Source organism: Scyliorhinus torazame, chromosome 4 (genome assembly GCF_047496885.1).
Source record: "Scyliorhinus torazame isolate Kashiwa2021f chromosome 4, sScyTor2.1, whole genome shotgun sequence".
Lineage (NCBI taxonomy): Eukaryota > Metazoa > Chordata > Chondrichthyes > Carcharhiniformes > Scyliorhinidae > Scyliorhinus > Scyliorhinus torazame.
The window spans coordinates 90,497,285-90,519,623 of NC_092710.1; positions in this window are offsets into that span (position 1 = coordinate 90,497,285).

A 22,339-nucleotide genomic window follows, 5' to 3' on the forward strand; every position below is an offset into this window, starting at 1 on the left:
GCTCAGCCTCTCTGCTGGCGCTGCCTTTATCCTCTCCCCTGCAGCAGTGGCCCACGCAGGTCCGTGTCTCTCTGCTCAGCCTCGAACCTGGCGCTGCCTTTATCCTCTCCCCTGCAGCAGTGTCCAGCGCTGGTCCGTGTCTCTCTGCTCAGCCCGAGCCTGGCGCTGCTTTTATCCTCTCCCTGGCAGAAGTGTCCCGCGCAGGTCCGTGTCTCTCTGCTCAGCCTTGAGCCTGGTGCTCCCTTTATCCTCTCCCCTGCAGCAGTGGCCCACGCAGGTCCGTGTCTCTCTGCACAGCCCGAGCCTGTAGCTGCCTTTATCCTCTCCCCTGCAGCAGTGTCCTGCGCAGGTCTGTTCCTCTCTGCTCAGCCCGAGCCTGGCGCTGCCTTTATCCTCTCCCCTGCAGCAGTGTCACGCGCAGGTCCGCCCCACTCTGCTCAGCCCGAGCCTGGCGCTGCCTTTATCCTCTCCCCTGCAGCTGTGTCCCGCGCAGGTCCGTTCCTCTCTGCTCAGCCCGAGCCTGTCGCTGCCTTTATCCTCTCCCCTGCAGCAGTGTCCCGCGCATGTCTGCTCCTGTCTGTTCAGCCCGAGCCTGGCGCCACCTTTATCCTCTCCCCTGCAGCAGTGTCCCGCGCAGGTCCGCCCCTCTCTGCTCAGCCTCTCCACTGGCGCTGCCTTTATCCTCTCCCCTGCAGCAGTGTCCCGCGCAGGTCCGCCCCTCTCTGCTCAGCCTCTCTGCTGGCGCTGCCTTTATCCTCTCCCCTGCAGCAGTATCCCACGCAGGTCCGTGTCTCTCTGCTCAGCCTCGAACCTGGCGCTGCCTTTATCCTCTCCCCTACAGCAGTGTCCAGCGCTGGTCCGTGTCTCTCTGCTCAGCCCGAGCCTGGCGCTGCTTTTATCCTCTCCCTGGCAGAAGTGTCCCGCGCAGGTCCGTGTCTCTCTGCTCAGCCTTGAGCCTGGTGCTCCCTTTATCCTCTCCCCTGCAGCAGTGGCCCACGCAGGTCCGTGTCTCTCTGCACAGCCCGAGCCTGTAGCTGCCTTTATCCTCTCCCCTGCAGCAGTGTCCCGCGCAGGTCTGTTCCTCTCTGCTCAGCCCGAGCTTGGCGCTGCCTTTATCCTCTCCCCTGCAGCAGTGTCCCGCGCAGGTCCGTTTCTCTCTGCACAGCCTCGAGCTTGGCGCTCCCTTTATCATCTCCCCTGCGGCAGTGTCCCGCGAAGGTCCGTTCCTCTCTGCTCAGCCCGAGCCTGGCGCTGCCGTTATCCTCTCCCCTGCAGCAGTGTCCCGCGCATGTCTGCTCCTGTCTGTTCAGCCCGAGCCTGGTGCCGCCTTTATCCTCTCCCCTGCAGCAGTGTCCCGCGCAGGTCCGCCCCTCTCTGCTCAGCCTCTCCGCTGGCGCTGCCTTTATCCTCTCCCCTGCAGCAGTATCCCACGCAGGTCCGTGTCTCTCTGCTCAGCCTCGAACCTGGCGCTGCCTTTATCCTCACCCCTGCAGCAGTGTCCAGCGCTGGTCCGCCCCTCTCTGCTCAGCCCGAGCCTGGCGCTGCCTTTATCCTCTTCACTGCAGCAGTGTCCCGCGCAGGTCCGCCCCTCTCTGCTCAGCCGCTCCCTTGGCGCTGCCTTTATCCTCTCCCCTGCAGCAGTGTCCCGCGCAGGTCCGCCCCTCTCTGCTCAGCCGCTCCCTTGGCGCTGCCTTTATCCTCTCCCCTGCAGCAGTGTCCCGCGCAGGTCCGTTCCTCTCTGCACAGCCCCGAGCATGGCGCGCCTTTATCCTCTCCCCTGTAGCAGTGTCCGCGCAGGTCTGTTCCTCTCTGCTCAGCCCGAGCCTGGCGCTGCCTTTATCCTCTCCCCTGCAGCAGTGTCACGCGCAGGTCTGTTCCTCTCTGCTCAGCCCGAGCCTGGCGCTGCCTTTATCCTCTCCCCTGCAGCTGTGTCCCGCGCAGGTCCGTTCCTCTCTGCTCAGCCCGAGCCTGTCGCTGCCTTTATCCTCTCCCCTGCAGCAGTGTCCCGCGCATGTCTGCTCCTGTCTGTTCAGCCCGAGCCTGGCGCCACCTTTATCCTCTCCCCTGCAGCAGTGTCCCGCGCAGGTCCGCCCCTCTCTGCTCAGCCTCTCCGCTGGCGCTGCCTTTATCCTCTCCCCTGCAGCAGTGTCCCGCGCAGGTCCGTACCTCTCTGCTCAGCACGAGCCTGGCGCTGCCTTTATCCTCTCCCTGGCAGCAGTGTCCCGCGCAGGTCCGTTTCTCTCTGCTCAGCCTCGAGCCTGGTGCTCCCTTTATCCTCTCCCCTGCAGCAGTGTCCCGTGCAGGTCCGTTCCTCTCTGCACAGCCCGAGCCTGGCGCTGCCTTTATCCTCTCCCCTGCAGCAGTGTCCCGCGAAGATCCGCCTCTCTCTGCTAAGCCGCTCCCCTGGCGCTGCCTTTATCCTCTCCCCTGCAGCAGTGTCCCGTGCAGGTCCGTTCTTCTCTGCTCAGCCTCGAGCCTGGCGCTGCCTTTATCCTCTCCCCTGGCGCTGCCTTTATCCTCTCCCCTGCAGCACAGTGTCCCGCGCAGGTCCGTTCCTCTCTGCTCAGCCCGAGCCTGGCGCTGCCTTTATCCTCTCCCCTGCAGCACAGTGTCCCGCGCAGGTCGGTTCCTCTCTGCTCAGCCCGAGCCTGGCGCTGCGTTTATCCTCTCCCCTGCAGCAGTGTCCCGCGCAGGTCCGCCCCTCTCTGCTCAGCACGAGCCTGGCGCTGCCTTTATCCTCTCCCCTGCAGCTGTGTCCCGCGCAGGTCCGTTCCTCTCTGCTCAGCCCGAGCCTGGCGCTGCCTTTATCCTCTCCCCTGCAGCTGTCTCCCGCGCAGGTCCGTTCCTCTCTGCTCAGCCCGAGCCTGTCGCTGCCTTTATCCTCTCCCCTGCAGCAGTGTCCCGCGCATGTCTGCTCCTGTCTGTTCAGCCCGAGCCTGGCGCCGCCTTTATCCTCTCCCCTGCAGCAGTATCCCGCGCAGGTCCGCCCCTCTCTGCTCAGCCTCTCCGCTGGCGCTGCCTTTATCCTCTCCCCTGCAGCAGTGTCCCGCGCAGGTCCGCCCCTCTCTGCTCAGCCTCTCTGCTGGCGCTGCCTTTATCCTCTCCCCTGCAGCAGTGGCCCACGCAGGTCCGTGTCTCTCTGCTCAGCCTCGAACCTGGCGCTGCCTTTATCCTCTCCCCTGCAGCAGTGTCCAGCGCTGGTCCGTGTCTCTCTGCTCAGCCCGAGCCTGGCGCTGCTTTTATCCTCTCCCTGGCAGAAGTGTCCCGCGCAGGTCCGTGTCTCTCTGCTCAGCCTTGAGCCTGGTGCTCCCTTTATCCTCTCCCCTGCAGCAGTGGCCCACGCAGGTCCGTGTCTCTCTGCACAGCCCGAGCCTGTAGCTGCCTTTATCCTCTCCCCTGCAGCAGTGTCCTGCGCAGGTCTGTTCCTCTCTGCTCAGCCCGAGCTTGGCGCTGCCTTTATCCTCTCCCCTGCAGCAGTGTCCCGCGCAGGTCCGTTTCTCTCTGCACAGCCTCGAGCTTGGCGCTCCCTTTATCATCTCCCCTGCGGCAGTGTCCCGCGAAGGTCCGTTCCTCTCTGCTCAGCCCGAGCCTGGCGCTGCCGTTATCCTCTCCCCTGCAGCAGTGTCCCGCGCATGTCTGCTCCTGTCTGTTCAGCCCGAGCCTGGTGCCGCCTTTATCCTCTCCCCTGCAGCAGTGTCCCGCGCAGGTCCGCCCCTCTCTGCTCAGCCTCTCCGCTGCCTTTATCCTCTCCCCTGCAGCAGTGTCCCGCGCAGCTCCGCCCCTCTCTGCTCAGCCTCTCTGCTGGCGCTGCCTTTATCTTATCCCCTGCAGCAGTATCCCACGCAGGTCCGTGTCTCTCTGCTCAGCCCGAGCCTGGCGTGCTTTTATCCTCTCCCCTGCAGCAGTGTCCCGCGCAGTTCCGCCCCTCTCTGCTCAGCCGCTCCCTTGGCGCTGCCTTTATCCTCTCCCCTGCAGCAGTGTCCCGCGCAGGTCCGTTCCTCTCTGCACAGCCCCGAGCATGGCGCACCTTTATCCTCTCCCCTGCATCAGTGTCCGCGCAGGTCTGTTCCTCTCTGCTCAGCCTCGAGCCTGGCGCTGCCTTTATCCTCTCCCCTGTAGCAGTGTCCGCGCAGGTCTGTTCCTCTCTGCTCAGCCCGAGCCTGGCGCTGCCTTTATCCTCTCCCCTGCAGCAGTGTCACGCGCAGGTCCGCCCCACTCTGCTCAGCCCGAGCCTGGCGCTGCCTTTATCCTCTCCCCTGCAGCTGTGTCCCGCGCAGGTCCGTTCCTCTCTGCTCAGCCCGAGCCTGTCGCTGCCTTTATCCTCTCCCCTGCAGCAGTGTCCCGCGCATGTCTGCTCCTGTCTGTTCAGCCCGAGCCTGGCGCCACCTTTATCCTCTCCCCTGCAGCAGTGTCCCGCGCAGGTCCGCCCCTCTCTGCTCAGCCTCTCCGCTGGCGCTGCCTTTATCCTCTCCCCTGCAGCAGTGTCCCGCGCAGGTCCGCCCCTCTCTGCTCAGCCTCTCTGCTGGCGCTGCCTTTATCCTCTCCCCTGCAGCAGTATCCCACGCAGGTCCGTGTCTCTCTGCTCAGCCTCGAACCTGGCGCTGCCTTTATCCTCTCCCCTACAGCATTGTCCAGCGCTGGTCCGTGTCTCTCTGCTCAGCCCGAGCCTGGCGCTGCTTTTATCCTCTCCCTGGCAGAAGTGTCCCGCGCAGGTCCGTGTCTCTCTGCTCAGCCTTGAGCCTGGTGCTCCCTTTATCCTCTCCCCTGCAGCAGTGGCCCACGCAGGTCCGTGTCTCTCTGCACAGCCCGAGCCTGTAGCTGCCTTTATCCTCTCCCCTGCAGCAGTGTCCCGCGCAGGTCTGTTCCTCTCTGCTCAGCCCAAGCTTGGCGCTGCCTTTATCCTCTCCCCTGCAGCAGTGTCCCGCGCAGGTCCGTTTCTCTCTGCACAGCCTCGAGCTTGGCGCTCCCTTTATCATCTCCCCTGCGGCAGTGTCCCGCGAAGGTCCGTTCCTCTCTGCTCAGCCCGAGCCTGGCGCTGCCGTTATCCTCTCCCCTGCAGCAGTGTCCCGCGCATGTCTGCTCCTGTCTGTTCAGCCCGAGCCTGGTGCCGCCTTTATCCTCTCCCCTGCAGCAGTGTCCCGCGCAGGTCCGCCCCTCTCTGCTCAGCCTCTCCGCTGGCGCTGCCTTTATCCTCTCCCCTGCAGCAGTATCCCACGCAGGTCCGTGTCTCTCTGCTCAGCCTCGAACCTGGCGCTGCCTTTATCCTCACCCCTGCAGCAGTGTCCAGCGCTGGTCCGCCCCTCTCTGCTCAGCCCGAGCCTGGCGTGCTTTTATCCTCTCCCCTGCAGCAGTGTCCCGCGCAGGTCCGCCCCTCTCTGCTCAGCCGCTCCCTTGGCGCTGCCTTTATCCTCTCCCCTGCAGCAGTGTCCCGCGCAGGTCCGTTCCTCTCTGCACAGCCCCGAGCATGGCGCTGCCTTTATCCTCTCCCCTGCATCAGTGTCCGCGCAGGTCTGTTCCTCTCTGCTCAGCCTCGAGCCTGGCGCTGCCTTTATCCTCTCCCCTGTAGCAGTGTCCGCGCAGGTCTGTTCCTCTCTGCTCAGCCCGAGCCTGGCGCTGCCTTTATCCTCTCCCCTGCAGCAGTGTCACGCGCAGGTCCGCCCCACTCTGCTCAGCCCGAGCCTGGCGCTGCCTTTATCCTCTCCCCTGCAGCTGTGTCCCGCGCAGCTCCGTTCCTCTCTGCTCAGCCCGAGCCTGTCGCTGCCTTTATCCTCTGCCCTGCAGCAGTGTCCCGCGCATGTCTGCTCCTGTCTGTTCAGCCCGAGCCTGGCGCCACCTTTATCCTCTCCCCTGCAGCAGTGTCCCGCGCAGGTCCGCCCCTCTCTGCTCAGCCTCTCCGCTGGCGCTGCCTTTATCCTCTCCCCTGCAGCAGTGTCCCGCGCAGGTCCGCCCCTCTCTGCTCAGCCTCTCTGCTGGCGCTGCCTTTATCCTCTCCCCTGCAGCAGTATCCCACGCAGGTCCGTGTCTCTCTGCTCAGCCTCGAACCTGGCGCTGCCTTTATCCTCTCCCCTGCAGCAGTGTCCAGCGCTGGTCCGCCCCTGTCTGCTCAGCCGCTCCCTTGGCGCTGCCTTTATCCTCTCCCCTGCAGCAGTGTCCCGCGCAGGTCCGTTCCTCTCTGCACAGCCCCGAGCATGGCGCGCCTTTATCCTCTCCCCTGCATCAGTGTCCGCGCAGGTCTGTTCCTCTCTGCTCAGCCTCAAGCCTGGCGCTGCCTTTATCCTCTCCCCTGTAGCAGTGTCCGCACAGGTCTGTTCCTCTCTGCTCAGCCCGAGCCTGGCGCTGCCTTTATCCTCTCCCCTGCAGCAGTGTCACGCGCAGGTCCACCCCTCTCTGCTCAGCCTCTCCTCTGGTGCTGCTTTTATCCTCTCCCCTGCCTCAGTGTCCGCGCATGTCTGTTCCTCTCTGCTCAGCCTCGAGCCTGGCGCTGCCTTCATCCTCTCCCCTGCATCAGTATCCGCGCAGGTCTGTCCTCTCTGCTCAGCCTCGAGCCTGGCGCTGCCTTTATCCTCTTCCCCTGCGGCAGTGTCCCGCGAAGGTCGGTTCCTCTCTGCTCAGCCCGAGCCTGGCGCTGCCTTTATCCTCTCCCCTGGCGCTGCCTTTATCCTCTCCCCTGCAGCACAGTGTCCCGCGCAGGTATGCTGCTGGCTGTTCAGCCCGTGCCTGGCGCTGCCTTTATCCTCTCCCCTGCAGCTGTGTCCCGCGCATGTCTGCTCCTGTCTGTTCAGCCCGAGCCTGGCGCCGCCTTTATCCTCTCCCCTGCAGCAGTGTCCCGCGCAGGTCCGCTCCTCTCTGCTCAGCCTCTCCGCTGGCGCTGCCTTTATCCTCTCCCCTGCAGCAGTGTCCCGCGCAGGTCCGTACCTCTCTGCTCTGCACGAGCCTGGCGCTGCCTTTATCCTCTCCCTGGCAGCAGTGTCCCGCGCAGGCCCGCTCCTCTCTGCTCAGCCTCTCCGCTGGCGCTGCCTTTATCCTCTCCCCTGCAGCAGTGTCCCGCGCAGGTCCGTTCCTCTCTGCCCAGCCCGAGCCTGGCGCTGCCTTTATCCTCTCCCTTGCAGCAGTGTCCCGCGCAGATCCGCCTCTCTCTGGTAAGCCGCTCCCCTGGCGCTGCCTTTATCCTCTCCGCTGCAGCAGTGTCCCGTGCAGGTCCGTTCCTCTCTGCTCAGCCTCGAGCCTGGCGCTGCCTTTATCCTCTCCCCTGGCGCTGCCTTTATCCTCTCCCCTGCAGAACAGTGTCCTGCGCAGATCGGTTCCTCTCTGCTCAGCCCGAGCCTGGCGCTGCCTTTATCCTCTCCCCTGCAGCAGTGTCCCGCGCAGGTCCGCCCCTCTCTGCTCAGCCCGAGCCTGGCGCTGCCTTTATCCTCTCCCCTGCAGCTGTGTCCCGCGCAGGTCCGTTCCTCTCTGCTCAGCCCGAGCCTGTCGCTGCCTTTATCCTCTCCCCTGCAGCAGTGTCCCGCGCATGTCTGCTCCTGTCTGTTCAGCCCGAGCCTGGGGCCGCCTTTATCCTCTCCCCTGCAGCAGTGTCCCGCGCAGGTCCGCCCCTCTCTGCTCAGCCTCTCCGCTGGCGCTGCCTTTATCCTCTCCCCTGCAGCAGTGTCCCGCGCAGGTCCGCCCCTCTCTGCTCAGCCTCTCTGCTGGCGCAGCCTTTATCCTCTCCCCTGCAGCAGTATCCCACGCAGGTCCGTGTCTCTCTGCTCAGCCTCGAACCTGGCGCTGCCTTTATCCTCTCCCCTGCATCAGTGTCCATCGCTGGTCCGCCCCTCTCTGCTCAGCCCGAGCCTGGCGCTGCCTTTATCCTTTCCCCTGCAGCAGTGTCCCGCGAAGGTCCGTTCCTCTCTGTTCAGCCCGTGCCTGGCGCTGCCTTTATCCTCTCCCCTGCAGCTGTGTCCCGCGCATGTCTGTTCAGCCCGAGCCTGGCGCCGCCTTTATCCTCTCCCCTGCAGCAGTGTCCCGTGCAGGTCCGTTCCTCTCTGCACAGCCCGAGCCTGGCGCTGCCTTTATCCTCTCCCCTGCAGCAGTGTCCCGCGCAGGTCCGTTCCTCTCTGCACAGCCCGAGCCTGGCGCTGCCTTTATCCTCTCCCCTGCAGCAGTGTCCCGTGCAGGTCCGTTCCTCTCTGCACAGCCCGAGCCTGGCGCTGCCTTTATCCTCTCCCCTGCAGCAGTGTCCCGTGCAGGTCCGTTCCTCTCTGCACAGCCCGAGCCTGGCGCTGCCTTTATCCTCTCCCCTGCAGCAGTGTCCCGCGCAGATCCGCCTCTCTCTGCTAAGCCGCTCCCCTGGCGCTGCCTTTATCCTCTCCGCTGCAGCAGTGTCCCGTGCAGGTCCGTTCCTCTCTGCTCAGCCTCGAGCCTGGCGCTGCCTTTATCCTCTCCCCTGGCGCTGCCTTTATCCTCTCCCCTGCAGCACAGTGTCCAGCGCAGGTCCGTTCCTCTCTGCTCAGCCTGAGCCTGGCGCTGCCTTTATCCTCTCCCCTGCAGCACAGTGTCCTGCGCAGGTCGGTTCCTCTCTGCTCAGCCCGAGCCTGGCGCTGCCTTTCTCCTCTCCCCTGCAGCAGTGTCCCGCGCAGGTCCGCCCCTCTCTGCTCAGCACGAGCCTGGCGCTGCCTTTGTCCTCTCCCCTGCAGCTGTGTCCCCCGCAGGTCCGTTCCTCTCTGCTCAGCCCGAGCCTGGCGCTGCCTTTCTTCTCTCCCCTGCAGCAGTGACCCGCGCAGGTCCGCCCCTCTCTGCTCAGCACGAGCCTGGCGCTGCCTTTGTCCTCTCCCCTGCAGCTGTGTCCCCCGCAGGCCCACCCCTCTCTGCTCAGCCCGAGCCTGGCGCTGCCTTTATCCTTTCTGCTCAGCCTCTCCCCTGGCGCTGCCTTTATCCTCTCCCCTGCAGCAGTGTCCCGCGCAGGTCCGTTCCTCTCTGCTCAGCCCGAGCCTGTCGCTGCCTTTATCCTCTCCCCTGCAGCAGTGTCCCGCGCATGTCCGTTCCTCTCTGCTCAGCCCGAGCATGGCGCTGCCTTTATCCTCTCCCCTGCAGCAGTGTCCCGCGCAGGCCCACCCCTCTCTGCTCAGCCCGAGCCTGGCGCTGCCTTTATCCTTTCTGCTCAGCCTCTCCCCTGGCGCTGCCTTTATACTCTCACCTGCAGCACTGTCCCGCGCAGGTCCGCCCCTCTCTGCTCAGCCTCTCCGCTGGCGCTGCCTTCATCCTCTCCCCTGCAGCAGTGTCCCGCGCTGGTCCGCCCCTCTCTGCTCAGCCCGAGCCTGGCGCTGCCTTTATCCTCTCCCCTGCAGCAGTGTCCCGCACAGGTCCGCCCCTCTCTGCTCAGCCTCTCCGCTGGCGCTGCCTTTATCCTCTCCCCTGCAGCAGTGTCCCGCGCAGGTCCGTTCCTCTCTGCTCAGCACGAGCCTGGCGCTGCCTTTATCCTCTCCCTGGCAGCAGTGTCCCGCGCAGGTCCATGTCTCTCTGCTCAGCCTCGAGCCTGGTGCTCCCTTTATCCTCTCCCCTGCAGCAGTGTCCCACGAAGGTCCGCTCCTCTCTGCTCAACCTCGAGCCTGGTGCTGCCTTTATCCTCTCCCCTGCAGCACAGTGTCCCGCGCAGGTCCGTTCCTCGCTGCACAGCCCGAGCCTGGCGCTGCCTTTATCCTCTCCCCTGCAGCAGTGTCCCGCGAAGATCCGCCTCTCTCTGCTAAGCCGCTCCCCTGGCGCTGCCTTTATCCTCTCCCCTGCAGCACAGTGTCCCGCGCAGGTCCTTTCCTCTCTGCTCAGCCCGAGCCTGGCGCTGCCTTTATCCTCTCCCCTGCAGCACAGTGTCCCGCGCAGGTCGGTTCCTCTCTGCTCAGCCCGAGCCTGGCGCTGCGTTTATCCTCTCCCCTGCAGCAGTGTCCCGCGCAGGTCCGCCCCTCTCTGCTCAGCACGAGCCTGGCGCTGCCTTTATCCTCTCCCCTGCAGCTGTGTCCCGCGCAGGTCCGTTCCTCTCTGCTCAGCCCGAGCCTGGCGCTGCCTTTATCCTCTCCCCTGCAGCTGTCTCCCGCGCAGGTCCGTTCCTCTCTGCTCAGCCCGAGCCTGTCGCTGCCTTTATCCTCTCCCCTGCAGCAGTGTCCCGCGCATGTCTGCTCCTGTCTGTTCAGCCCGAGCCTGGCGCCGCCTTTATCCTCTCCCCTGCAGCAGTGTCCCGCGCAGGTCCGCCCCTCTCTGCTGGCGCTGCCTTTATCCTCTCCCCTGCAGCAGTGGCCCACGCAGGTCCGTGTCTCTCTGCTCAGCCTCGAACCTGGCGCTGCCTTTATCCTCTCCCCTGCAGCAGTGTCCAGCGCTGGTCCGTGTCTCTCTGCTCAGCCCGAGCCTGGCGCTGCTTTTATCCTCTCCCTGGCAGAAGTGTCCCGCGCAGGTCCATGTCTCTCTGCTCAGCCTTGAGCCTGGTGCTCCCTTTATCCTCTCCCCTGCAGCATAGTGTCCCGCACAGGTCCGTTCCTCTTTGCACAGCCCGAGCCAGTAGCTGCCTTTATCCTCTCCCCTGCAGCAGTGTCCCGCGCAGGTCTGTTCCTCTCTGCTCAGCCCGAGCTTGGCGCTGCCTTTATCCTCTCCCCTGCAACAGTGTCCCGCGCAGGTCCGTTTCTCTCTGCACAGCCTCGAGCTTGGCGCTCCCTTTATCATCTCCCCTGCGGCAGTGTCCCGCGAAGGTCCGTTCCTCTCTGCTCAGCCCGAGCCTGGCGCTGCCGTTATCCTCTCCCCTGCAGCTGTGTCCCGCGCAGGTCCGTTCCTCTCTGCTCAGCCCGAGCCTGTCGCTGCCTTTATCCTCTCCCCTGCAGCAGTGTCCCGCGCATGTCTGCTCCTGTCTGTTCAGCCCGAGCCTGGTGCCGCCTTTATCCTCTCCCCTGCAGCAGTGTCCCGCGCAGGTCCGCCCCTCTCTGCTCAGCCTCTCCACTGGCGCTGCCTTTATCCTCTCCCCTGCAGCAGTGTCCCGCGCAGGTCCGCCCCTCTCTGCTCAGCCTCTCTGCTGGCGCTGCCTTTATCCTCTCCCCTGCAGCAGTATCCCACGCAGGTCCGTGTCTCTCTGCTCAGCCTCGAACCTGGCGTGCTTTTATCCTCTCCCCTGCAGCAGTGTCCCGCGCAGGTCCGCCCCTCTCTGCTCAGCCGCTCCCTTGGCGCTGCCTTTATCCTCTCCCCTGCAGCAGTGTCCCGCGCAAGTCCGTTCCTCTCTGCACAGCCCCGAGCATGGCGCGCCTTTATCCTCTCCCCTGCATCAGTGTCCGCGCAGGTCTGTTCCTCTCTGCTCAGCCTCAAGCCTGGCGCTGCCTTTATCCTCTCCCCTGTAGCAGTGTCCGCACAGGTCTGTTCCTCTCTGCTCAGCCCGAGCCTGGCGCTGCCTTTATCCTCTCCCCTGCAGCAGTGACACGCGCAGGTCCACCCCTCTCTGCTCAGCCTCTCCTCTGGTGCTGCTTTTATCCTCTCCCCTGCATCAGTGTCCGCGCATGTCTGTTCCTCTCTGCTCAGCCTCGAGCCTGGCGCTGCCTTCATCCTCTCCCCTGCATCAGTATCCGCGCAGGTCTGTCCCCTCTGCTCAGCCTCGAGCCTGGCACTGCCTTTATCCTCTTCCCCTGCGGCAGTGTCCCGCGAAGGTCGGTTCCTCTCTGCTCAGCCCGAGCCTGGCGCTGCCTTTATCCTCTCCCCTGGCGCTGCCTTTATCCTCTCCCCTGCAGCACAGTGTCCCGCGTAGGTATGCTGCTGGCTGTTCAGCCCGTGCCTGGCGCTGCCTTTATCCTCTCCCCTGCAGCTGTGTCCCGCGCATGTCTGCTCCTGTCTGTTCAGCCCGAGCCTGGCGCCGCCTTTATCCTCTCCCCTGCAGCAGTGTCCCGCGCAGGTCCGCTCCTCTCTGCTCAGCCTCTCCGCTGGCGCTGCCTTTATCCTCTCCCCTGCAGCAGTGTCCTGTGCAGGTCCGCCCCTCTCTGCTCAGCCTCTCCGCTGGCGCTGCCTTTATCCTCTCCCCTGCAGCAGTGTCCCGCGCAGGTCCGTACCTCTCTGCTCAGCACGAGCCTGGCGCTGCCTTTATCCTTTCCCTGGCAGCAGTGTCCCGCGCAGGTCCGCTCCTCTCTGCTCAGCCTCTCCGCTGGCGCTGCCTTTATCCTCTCCCCTGCAGCAGTGTCCCGCGCAGGTCCGTTCCTCTCTGCACAGCCCGAGCCTGGCGCTGCCTTTATCCTCTCCCCTGCAGCAGTGTCCCGCGCAGATCCGCCTCTCTCTGGTAAGCCGCTCCCCTGGCGCTGCCTTTATCCTCTCCGCTGCAGCAGTGTCCCGTGCAGGTCCGTTCCTCTCTGCACAGCCTCGAGCCTGGCGCTGCCTTTATCCTCTCCCCTGGCGCTGCCTTTATCCTCTCCCCTGCAGCACAGTGTCCAGCGCAGGTCCGTTCCTCTCTGCTCAGCCTGAGCCTGACGCTGCCTTTATCCTCTCCCCTGGCGCTGCCTTTATCCTCTCCCCTGCAGCACAGTGTCCCGTGCAGGTCCGTTCCTCTCTGCACAGCCTCGAGCCTGGCGCTGCCTTTATCCTCTCCCCTGGCTCTGCCTTTATCCTCTCCCCTGCAGCAGTGTCCCGCGCAGGTCCGCCCCTCTCTGCTCAGCACGAGCCTGGCGCTGCCTTTGTCCTCTCCCCTGCAGCTGTGTCTCCCGCAGGTCCGTTCCTCTCTGCTCAGCCCTAGCCTGGCGCTGGCTTTATCCTTTCCCCTGCAGCAGTGTCCCGCGCAGGTCCGCCCCTCTCTGCTCAGCCCGAGCCTGGCGCTGCCTTTATCCTCTCCCCTGCAGCTGTGTCCCGCGCAGGTCCGTTCCTCTCTGCTCAGCCCGAGCCTGTCGCTGCCTTTATCCTCTCCCCTGCAGCAGTGTCCCGCGCATGTCTGCTCCTGTCTGTTCAGCCCGAGCCTGGCGCCGCCTTTATCCTCTCCCCTGCAGCAGTGTCCCGCGCAGGTCCGCCCCTCTCTGGTAAGCCGCTCCCCTGGCGCTGCCTTTATCCTCTCCGCTGCAGCAGTGTCCCGTGCAGGTCCGTTCCTCTCTGCTCAGCCTCGAGCCTGGCGCTGCCTTTATCCTCTCCCCTGGCGCTGCCTTTATCCTCTCCCCTGCAGAACAGTGTCCTGCGCAGATCGGTTCCTCTCTGCTCAGCCCGAGCCTGGCGCTGCCTTTATCCTCTCCCCTGCAGCAGTGTCCCGCGCATGTCTGCTCCTGTCTGTTCAGCCCGAGCCTGGGGCCGCCTTTATCCTCTCCCCTGCAGCAGTGTCCCGCGCAGGTCCGCCCCTCTCTGCTCAGCCTCTCCGCTGGCGCTGCCTTTATCCTCTCCCCTGCAGCAGTGTCCCGCGCAGGTCCGCCCCTCTCTGCTCAGCCTCTCTGCTGGCGCAGCCTTTATCCTCTCCCCTGCAGCAGTATCCCACGCAGGTCCGTGTCTCTCTGCTCAGCCTCGAACCTGGCGCTGCCTTTATCCTCTCCCCTGCATCAGTATCCGCGCAGGTCTGTCCTCTCTGCTCAGCCTCTCCGCTGGCGGTGCCTTTATCCTTTCCCCTGCAGCAGTGTCCCGCGAAGGTCCGTTCCTCTCTGTTCAGCCCGTGCCTGGCGCTGCCTTTATCCTCTCCCCTGCAGCTGTGTCCCGCGCATGTCTGTTCAGCCCGAGCCTGGCGCCGCCTTTATCCTCTCCCCTGCAGCAGTGTCCCGCGCAGGTCCGCCCCTCTCTGCTCAGCCTCTCCGCTGGCGCTGCCTTTATCCTCTCCCCTGCAGCAGTGTCCTGTGCAGGTCCGCCCCTCTCTGCTCAGCCTCTCCGCTGGCGCTGCCTTTATCCTCTCCCCTGCAGCAGTGTCCCGCGCAGGTCCGTACCTCTCTGCTCAGCACGAGCCTGGCGCTGCCTTTATCCTCTCCCTGGCAGCAGTGTCCCACGCAGGTCCGTTTCTCTCTGCTCAGCCTCGAGCCTGGTGCTCCCTTTATCCTCTCCCCTGCAGCAGTGTCCCGTGCAGGTCCGTTCCTCTCTGCACAGCCCGAGCCTGGCGCTGCCTTTCTCCTCTCCCCTGCAGCAGTGTCCCGCGCAGATCCGCCTCTCTCTGCTAAGCCGCTCCCCTGGCGCTGCCTTTATCCTCTCCGCTGCAGCAGTGTCCCGTGCAGGTCCGTTCCTCTCTGCTCAGCCTCGAGCCTGGCGCTGCCTTTATCCTCTCCCCTGGCGCTGCCTTTATCCTCTCCCCTGCAGCACAGTGTCCAGCGCAGGTCCGTTCCTCTCTGCTCAGCCTGAGCCTGGCGCTGCCTTTATCCTCTCCCCTGCAGCACAGTGTCCTGCGCAGGTCGGTTCCTCTCTGCTCAGCCCGAGCCTGGCGCTGCCTTTCTCCTCTCCCCTGCAGCAGTGTCCCGCGCAGGTCCGCCCCTCTCTGCTCAGCACGAGCCTGGCGCTGCCTTTGTCCTCTCCCCTGCAGCTGTGTCCCCCGCAGGTCCGTTCCTCTCTGCTCAGCCCGAGCCTGGCGCTGCCTTTCTTCTCTCCCCTGCAGCAGTGACCCGCGCAGGTCCGCCCCTCTCTGCTCAGCACGAGCCTGGCGCTGCCTTTGTCCTCTCCCCTGCAGCTGTGTCCCCCGCAGGCCCACCCCTCTCTGCTCAGCCCGAGCCTGGCGCTGCCTTTATCCTTTCTGCTCAGCCTCTCCCCTGGCGCTGCCTTTATCCTCTCCCCTGCAGCAGTGTCCCGCGCAGGTCCGTTCCTCTCTGCTCAGCCCGAGCCTGTCGCTGCCTTTATCCTCTCCCCTGCAGCAGTGTCCCGCGCATGTCCGTTCCTCTCTGCTCAGCCCGAGCATGGCGCTGCCTTTATCCTCTCCCCTGCAGCAGTGTCCCGCGCAGGCCCACCCCTCTCTGCTCAGCCCGAGCCTGGCGCTGCCTTTATCCTTTCTGCTCAGCCTCTCCCCTGGCGCTGCCTTTATACTCTCACCTGCAGCACTGTCCCGCGCAGGTCCGCCCCTCTCTGCTCAGCCTCTCCGCTGGCGCTGCCTTCATCCTCTCCCCTGCAGCAGTGTCCCGCGCTGGTCCGCCCCTCTCTGCTCAGCCCGAGCCTGGCGCTGCCTTTATCCTCTCCCCTGCAGCAGTGTCCCGCACAGGTCCGCCCCTCTCTGCTCAGCCTCTCCGCTGGCGCTGCCTTTATCCTCTCCCCTGCAGCAGTGTCCCGCGCAGGTCCGTTCCTCTCTGCTCAGCACGAGCCTGGCGCTGCCTTTATCCTCTCCCTGGCAGCAGTGTCCCGCGCAGGTCCATGTCTCTCTGCTCAGCCTCGAGCCTGGTGCTCCCTTTATCCTCTCCCCTGCAGCAGTGTCCCACGAAGGTCCGCTCCTCTCTGCTCAACCTCGAGCCTGGTGCTGCCTTTATCCTCTCCCCTGCAGCACAGTGTCCCGCGCAGGTCCGTTCCTCGCTGCACAGCCCGAGCCTGGCGCTGCCTTTATCCTCTCCCCTGCAGCAGTGTCCCGCGAAGATCCGCCTCTCTCTGCTAAGCCGCTCCCCTGGCGCTGCCTTTATCCTCTCCCCTGCAGCACAGTGTCCCGCGCAGGTCCTTTCCTCTCTGCTCAGCCCGAGCCTGGCGCTGCCTTTATCCTCTCCCCTGCAGCACAGTGTCCCGCGCAGGTCGGTTCCTCTCTGCTCAGCCCGAGCCTGGCGCTGCGTTTATCCTCTCCCCTGCAGCAGTGTCCCGCGCAGGTCCGCCCCTCTCTGCTCAGCACGAGCCTGGCGCTGCCTTTATCCTCTCCCCTGCAGCTGTGTCCCGCGCAGGTCCGTTCCTCTCTGCTCAGCCCGAGCCTGGCGCTGCCTTTATCCTCTCCCCTGCAGCTGTCTCCCGCGCAGGTCCGTTCCTCTCTGCTCAGCCCGAGCCTGTCGCTGCCTTTATCCTCTCCCCTGCAGCAGTGTCCCGCGCATGTCTGCTCCTGTCTGTTCAGCCCGAGCCTGGCGCCGCCTTTATCCTCTCCCCTGCAGCAGTGTCCCGCGCAGGTCCGCCCCTCTCTGCTGGCGCTGCCTTTATCCTCTCCCCTGCAGCAGTGGCCCACGCAGGTCCGTGTCTCTCTGCTCAGCCTCGAACCTGGCGCTGCCTTTATCCTCTCCCCTGCAGCAGTGTCCAGCGCTGGTCCGTGTCTCTCTGCTCAGCCCGAGCCTGGCGCTGCTTTTATCCTCTCCCTGGCAGAAGTGTCCCGCGCAGGTCCATGTCTCTCTGCTCAGCCTTGAGCCTGGTGCTCCCTTTATCCTCTCCCCTGCAGCATAGTGTCCCGCACAGGTCCGTTCCTCTTTGCACAGCCCGAGCCAGTAGCTGCCTTTATCCTCTCCCCTGCAGCAGTGTCCCGCGCAGGTCTGTTCCTCTCTGCTCAGCCCGAGCTTGGCGCTGCCTTTATCCTCTCCCCTGCAACAGTGTCCCGCGCAGGTCCGTTTCTCTCTGCACAGCCTCGAGCTTGGCGCTCCCTTTATCATCTCCCCTGCGGCAGTGTCCCGCGAAGGTCCGTTCCTCTCTGCTCAGCCCGAGCCTGGCGCTGCCGTTATCCTCTCCCCTGCAGCTGTGTCCCGCGCAGGTCCGTTCCTCTCTGCTCAGCCCGAGCCTGTCGCTGCCTTTATCCTCTCCCCTGCAGCAGTGTCCCGCGCATGTCTGCTCCTGTCTGTTCAGCCCGAGCCTGGTGCCGCCTTTATCCTCTCCCCTGCAGCAGTGTCCCGCGCAGGTCCGCCCCTCTCTGCTCAGCCTCTCCACTGGCGCTGCCTTTATCCTCTCCCCTGCAGCAGTGTCCCGCGCAGGTCCGCCCCTCTCTGCTCAGCCTCTCTGCTGGCGCTGCCTTTATCCTCTCCCCTGCAGCAGTATCCCACGCAGGTCCGTGTCTCTCTGCTCAGCCTCGAACCTGGCGTGCTTTTATCCTCTCCCCTGCAGCAGTGTCCCGCGCAGGTCCGCCCCTCTCTGCTCAGCCGCTCCCTTGGCGCTGCCTTTATCCTCTCCCCTGCAGCAGTGTCCCGCGCAAGTCCGTTCCTCTCTGCACAGCCCCGAGCATGGCGCGCCTTTATCCTCTCCCCTGCATCAGTGTCCGCGCAGGTCTGTTCCTCTCTGCTCAGCCTCAAGCCTGGCGCTGCCTTTATCCTCTCCCCTGTAGCAGTGTCCGCACAGGTCTGTTCCTCTCTGCTCAGCCCGAGCCTGGCGCTGCCTTTATCCTCTCCCCTGCAGCAGTGACACGCGCAGGTCCACCCCTCTCTGCTCAGCCTCTCCTCTGGTGCTGCTTTTATCCTCTCCCCTGCATCAGTGTCCGCGCATGTCTGTTCCTCTCTGCTCAGCCTCGAGCCTGGCGCTGCCTTCATCCTCTCCCCTGCATCAGTATCCGCGCAGGTCTGTCCCCTCTGCTCAGCCTCGAGCCTGGCACTGCCTTTATCCTCTTCCCCTGCGGCAGTGTCCCGCGAAGGTCGGTTCCTCTCTGCTCAGCCCGAGCCTGGCGCTGCCTTTATCCTCTCCCCTGGCGCTGCCTTTATCCTCTCCCCTGCAGCACAGTGTCCCGCGTAGGTATGCTGCTGGCTGTTCAGCCCGTGCCTGGCGCTGCCTTTATCCTCTCCCCTGCAGCTGTGTCCCGCGCATGTCTGCTCCTGTCTGTTCAGCCCGAGCCTGGCGCCGCCTTTATCCTCTCCCCTGCAGCAGTGTCCCGCGCAGGTCCGCTCCTCTCTGCTCAGCCTCTCCGCTGGCGCTGCCTTTATCCTCTCCCCTGCAGCAGTGTCCTGTGCAGGTCCGCCCCTCTCTGCTCAGCCTCTCCGCTGGCGCTGCCTTTATCCTCTCCCCTGCAGCAGTGTCCCGCGCAGGTCCGTACCTCTCTGCTCAGCACGAGCCTGGCGCTGCCTTTATCCTTTCCCTGGCAGCAGTGTCCCGCGCAGGTCCGCTCCTCTCTGCTCAGCCTCTCCGCTGGCGCTGCCTTTATCCTCTCCCCTGCAGCAGTGTCCCGCGCAGGTCCGTTCCTCTCTGCACAGCCCGAGCCTGGCGCTGCCTTTATCCTCTCCCCTGCAGCAGTGTCCCGCGCAGATCCGCCTCTCTCTGGTAAGCCGCTCCCCTGGCGCTGCCTTTATCCTCTCCGCTGCAGCAGTGTCCCGTGCAGGTCCGTTCCTCTCTGCACAGCCTCGAGCCTGGCGCTGCCTTTATCCTCTCCCCTGGCGCTGCCTTTATCCTCTCCCCTGCAGCACAGTGTCCAGCGCAGGTCCGTTCCTCTCTGCTCAGCCTGAGCCTGACGCTGCCTTTATCCTCTCCCCTGGCGCTGCCTTTATCCTCTCCCCTGCAGCACAGTGTCCCGTGCAGGTCCGTTCCTCTCTGCACAGCCTCGAGCCTGGCGCTGCCTTTATCCTCTCCCCTGGCTCTGCCTTTATCCTCTCCCCTGCAGCAGTGTCCCGCGCAGGTCCGCCCCTCTCTGCTCAGCACGAGCCTGGCGCTGCCTTTGTCCTCTCCCCTGCAGCTGTGTCTCCCGCAGGTCCGTTCCTCTCTGCTCAGCCCTAGCCTGGCGCTGGCTTTATCCTTTCCCCTGCAGCAGTGTCCCGCGCAGGTCCGCCCCTCTCTGCTCAGCCCGAGCCTGGCGCTGCCTTTATCCTCTCCCCTGCAGCTGTGTCCCGCGCAGGTCCGTTCCTCTCTGCTCAGCCCGAGCCTGTCGCTGCCTTTATCCTCTCCCCTGCAGCAGTGTCCCGCGCATGTCTGCTCCTGTCTGTTCAGCCCGAGCCTGGCGCCGCCTTTATCCTCTCCCCTGCAGCAGTGTCCCGCGCAGGTCCGCCCCTCTCTGCTCAGCCTCTCCGCTGGCGCTGCCTTTATCCTCACCCCTGCAGCAGTGTCCCGCGCAGGTCCGCCCCTCTCTGCTCAGCCTCTCTGCTGGCGCAGCCTTTATCCTCTCCCCTGCAGCAGTATCCCACGCAGGTCCGTGTCTCTCTGCTCAGCCTCGAACCTGGCGCTGCCTTTATCCTCTCCCCTGCAGCAGTGTCCATCGCTGGTCCGCCCCTCTCTGCTCAGCCCGAGCCTGGCGTGCTTTGATCCTCTCCCCTGCAGCAGTGTCCCGCGCAGGTCCGCCCCTCTCTGCTCAGCCGCTCCCTTGGCGCTGCCTTTATCCTCTCCCCTGCAGCAGTGTCCCGCGCAGGTCCGTTCCTCTCTGCACAGCCCCGAGCATGGCGCGCCTTTATCCTCTCCCCTGCATCAGCGTCCGCGCAGGTCTGTTCCTCTCTGCTCAGCCTCGAGCCTGGCGCTGCCTTTATCCTCTCCCCTGTAGCAGTGTCCGCGCAGGTCTGTTCCTCTCTGCTCAGCCCGAGCCTGGCGCTGCCTTTATCCTCTCCCCTGCAGCAGTGTCACGCGCAGGTCCACCCCTCTCTGCTCAGCCTCTCCTCTGGTGCTGCTTTTATCCTCTCCCCTGCATCAGTGTCCGCGCAGGTCTGTTCCTCTCTGCTCAGCCTCGAGCCTGGCGCTGCCTTCATCCTCTCCCCTGCATCAGTATCCGTGCAGGTCTGTCCTCTCTGCTCAGCCTCGAGCCTGGCGCTGCCTTTATCCTCTTCCCCTGCGGCAGTGTCCCGCGAAGGTCCGTTCCTCTCTGCTCAGCCCGAGCCTGGCGCTGCCTTTATCCTCTTCCCTGGCGCTGACTTTATCCTCTCCCCTGCAGCAGTGTCACGCGCAGGTCCACCCCTCTCTGCTCAGCCTCTCCTCTGGTGCTGCTTTTATCCTCTCCCCTGCATCAGTGTCTGCGCAGGTCTGTTCCTTTCTGCTCAGCCTCGAGCCTGGCGCTGCCTTCATCCTCTCCCCTGCATCAGTATCCGCGCAGGTCTGTCCTCTCTGCTCAGCCTCGAGCCTGGCGCTGCCTTTATCCTCTTCCCCTGCGGCAGTGTCCCGCGAAGGTCCGTTCCTCTCTGTTCAGCCCGTGCCTGGCGCTGCCTTTATCCTCTCCCGTGCAGCTGTGTCCCGCGCATGTCTGCTCCTGTCTGTTCAGCCCGAGCCTGGCGCCGCCTTTATCCTCTCCCCTGCAGCAGTGTCCCGCGCAGGTCCGCCCCTCTCTGCTCAGCCTCTCCGCTGGCGCTGCCTTTATCCTCTCCCCTGCAGCAGTGTCCTGTGCAGGTCCGCCCCTCTCTGCTCAGCCTCTCCGCTGGCGCTGCCTTTATCCTCTCCCTGGCAGCAGTGTCCCGCGCAGGTCCGTTTCTCTCTGCTCAGCCTCGAGCCTGGTGCTCCCTTTATCCTCTCCCCTGCAGCAGTGTCCCGTGCAGGTCCGTTCCTCTCTGCACAGCCCGAGCCTGGCGATGCCTTTATCCTCTGCCCTGCAGCAGTGTCCCGCGCAGATCCGCCTCTCTCTGCTAAGCCGCTCCCCTGGCGCTGCCTTTATCCTCTCCGCTGCAGCAGTGTCCCGTGCAGGTCCGTTCCTCTCTGCTCAGCCTCGAGCCTGGCGCTGCCTTTATCCTCTCCCCTGGCGCTACCTTTATCCTCTCCCCTGCAGCACATTGTCCAGCGCAGGTCCGTTCCTCTCTGCTCAGCCTGAGCCTGGCGCTGCCTTTATCCTCTCCCCTGCAGCACAGTGTCCTGCGCAGGTCGGTTCCTCTCTGCTCAGCCCGAGCCTGGCGCTGCCTTTATCCTCTCCCCTGCAGCAGTGTCCCGCGCAGGTCCGCCCCTCTCTGCTCAGCACGAGCCTGGCGCTGCCTTTGTCCTCTCCCCTGCAGCTGTGTCCCCCGCAGGTCCATTCCTCTCCGTTCAGCCCGAGCCTGGCGCTGCCTTTATTCTCTCCCCTGCAGCAGTGTCCCGCGCAGGTCCGCCCCTCACTGCTAAGCACGAGCCTGGCGCTGCGTTTGTCCTCTCCCCTGCAGCTGTGTCCCCCGCAGGCCCACCCCTCTCTGCTCAGCCTCTCCCCTGGCGCTGCCTTTATCCTTTCTGCTCAGCCTCTCCCCTGGCGCTGCCTTTATCCTCTCCCCTGCAGCAGTGTCCCGCGCAGGTCCGTTCCTCTCTGCTCAGCCCGAGCCTGTCGCTGCCTTTATCCTCTCCCCTGCAGCAGTGTCCCGCGCATGTCCGTTCCTCTCTGCTCAGCCCGAGCATGGCGCTGTCTTTATCCTCTCCCCTGCAGCAGTGTCCCGCGCAGGTCCGCCCCTCTCTGCTCAGCCTCTCCGCTGGCGCTGCCTTTATCCTCTCCCCTGCAGCAGTGTCCTGTGCAGGTCCGCCCCTCTCTGCTCAGCCTCTCCGCTGGCGCTGCCTTTATCCTCTCCCCTGCAGCAGTGTCCCGCGCAGGTCGTACCTCTCTGCTCAGCACGAGCCTGGCGCTGCCTTTATCCTCTCCCTGGCAGCAGTGTCCCGCGCAGGTCCGTTTCTCTCTGCTCAGCCTCGAGCCTGGTGCTCCCTTTATCCTCTCCCCTGCAGCAGTGTCCCATGCAGGTCCGTTCCTCTCTGCACAGCCCGAGCCTGGCGCTGCCTTTATCCTCTCCCCTGCAGCAGTGTCCCGCGCAGATCCGCCTCTCTCTGCTAAGCCGCTCCCCTGGCGCTGCCTTTATCCTCTCCGCTGCAGCAGTGTCCCGTGCAGGTCCGTTCCTCTCTGCTCAGCCTCGAGCCTGGCGCTGCCTTTATCCTCTCCCCTGGCGCTGCCTTTATCCTCTCCCCTGCAGCACAGTGTCCAGCGCAGGTCCGTTCCTCTCTGCTCAGCCTGAGCCTGGCGCTGCCTTTATCCTCTCCCCTGCAGCACAGTGTCCTGCGCAGGTCGGTTCCTCTCTGCTCAGCCCGAGCCTGGCGCTGCCTTTCTCCTCTCCCCTGCAGCAGTGTCCCGCGCAGGTCCGCCCCTCTCTGCTCAGCACGAGCCTGGCGCTGCCTTTGTCCTCTCCCCTGCAGCTGTGTCCCCCGCAGGTCCGTTCCTCTCTGCTCAGCCCGAGCCTGGCGCTGCCTTTCTTCTCTCCCCTGCAGCAGTGACCCGCGCAGGTCCGCCCCTCTCTGCTCAGCACGAGCCTGGCGCTGCCTTTGTCCTCTCCCCTGCAGCTGTGTCCCCCGCAGGCCCACCCCTCTCTGCTCAGCCCGAGCCTGGCGCTGCCTTTATCCTGTCTGCTCAGCCTCTCCCCTGGCGCTGCCTTTATCCTCTCCCCTGCAGCAGTGTCCCGCGCAGGTCCGTTCCTCTCTGCTCAGCCCGAGCCTGTCGCTGCCTTTATCCTCTCCCCTGCAGCAGTGTCCCGCGCATGTCCGTTCCTCTCTGCTCAGCCCGAGCATGGCGCTGCCTTTATCCTCTCCCCTGCAGTAGTGTCCCGCGCAGGCCCACCCCTCTCTGCTCAGCCCGAGCCTGGCGCTGCCTTTATCCTTTCTGCTCAGCCTCTCCCCTGGCGCTGCCTTTATACTCTCACCTGCA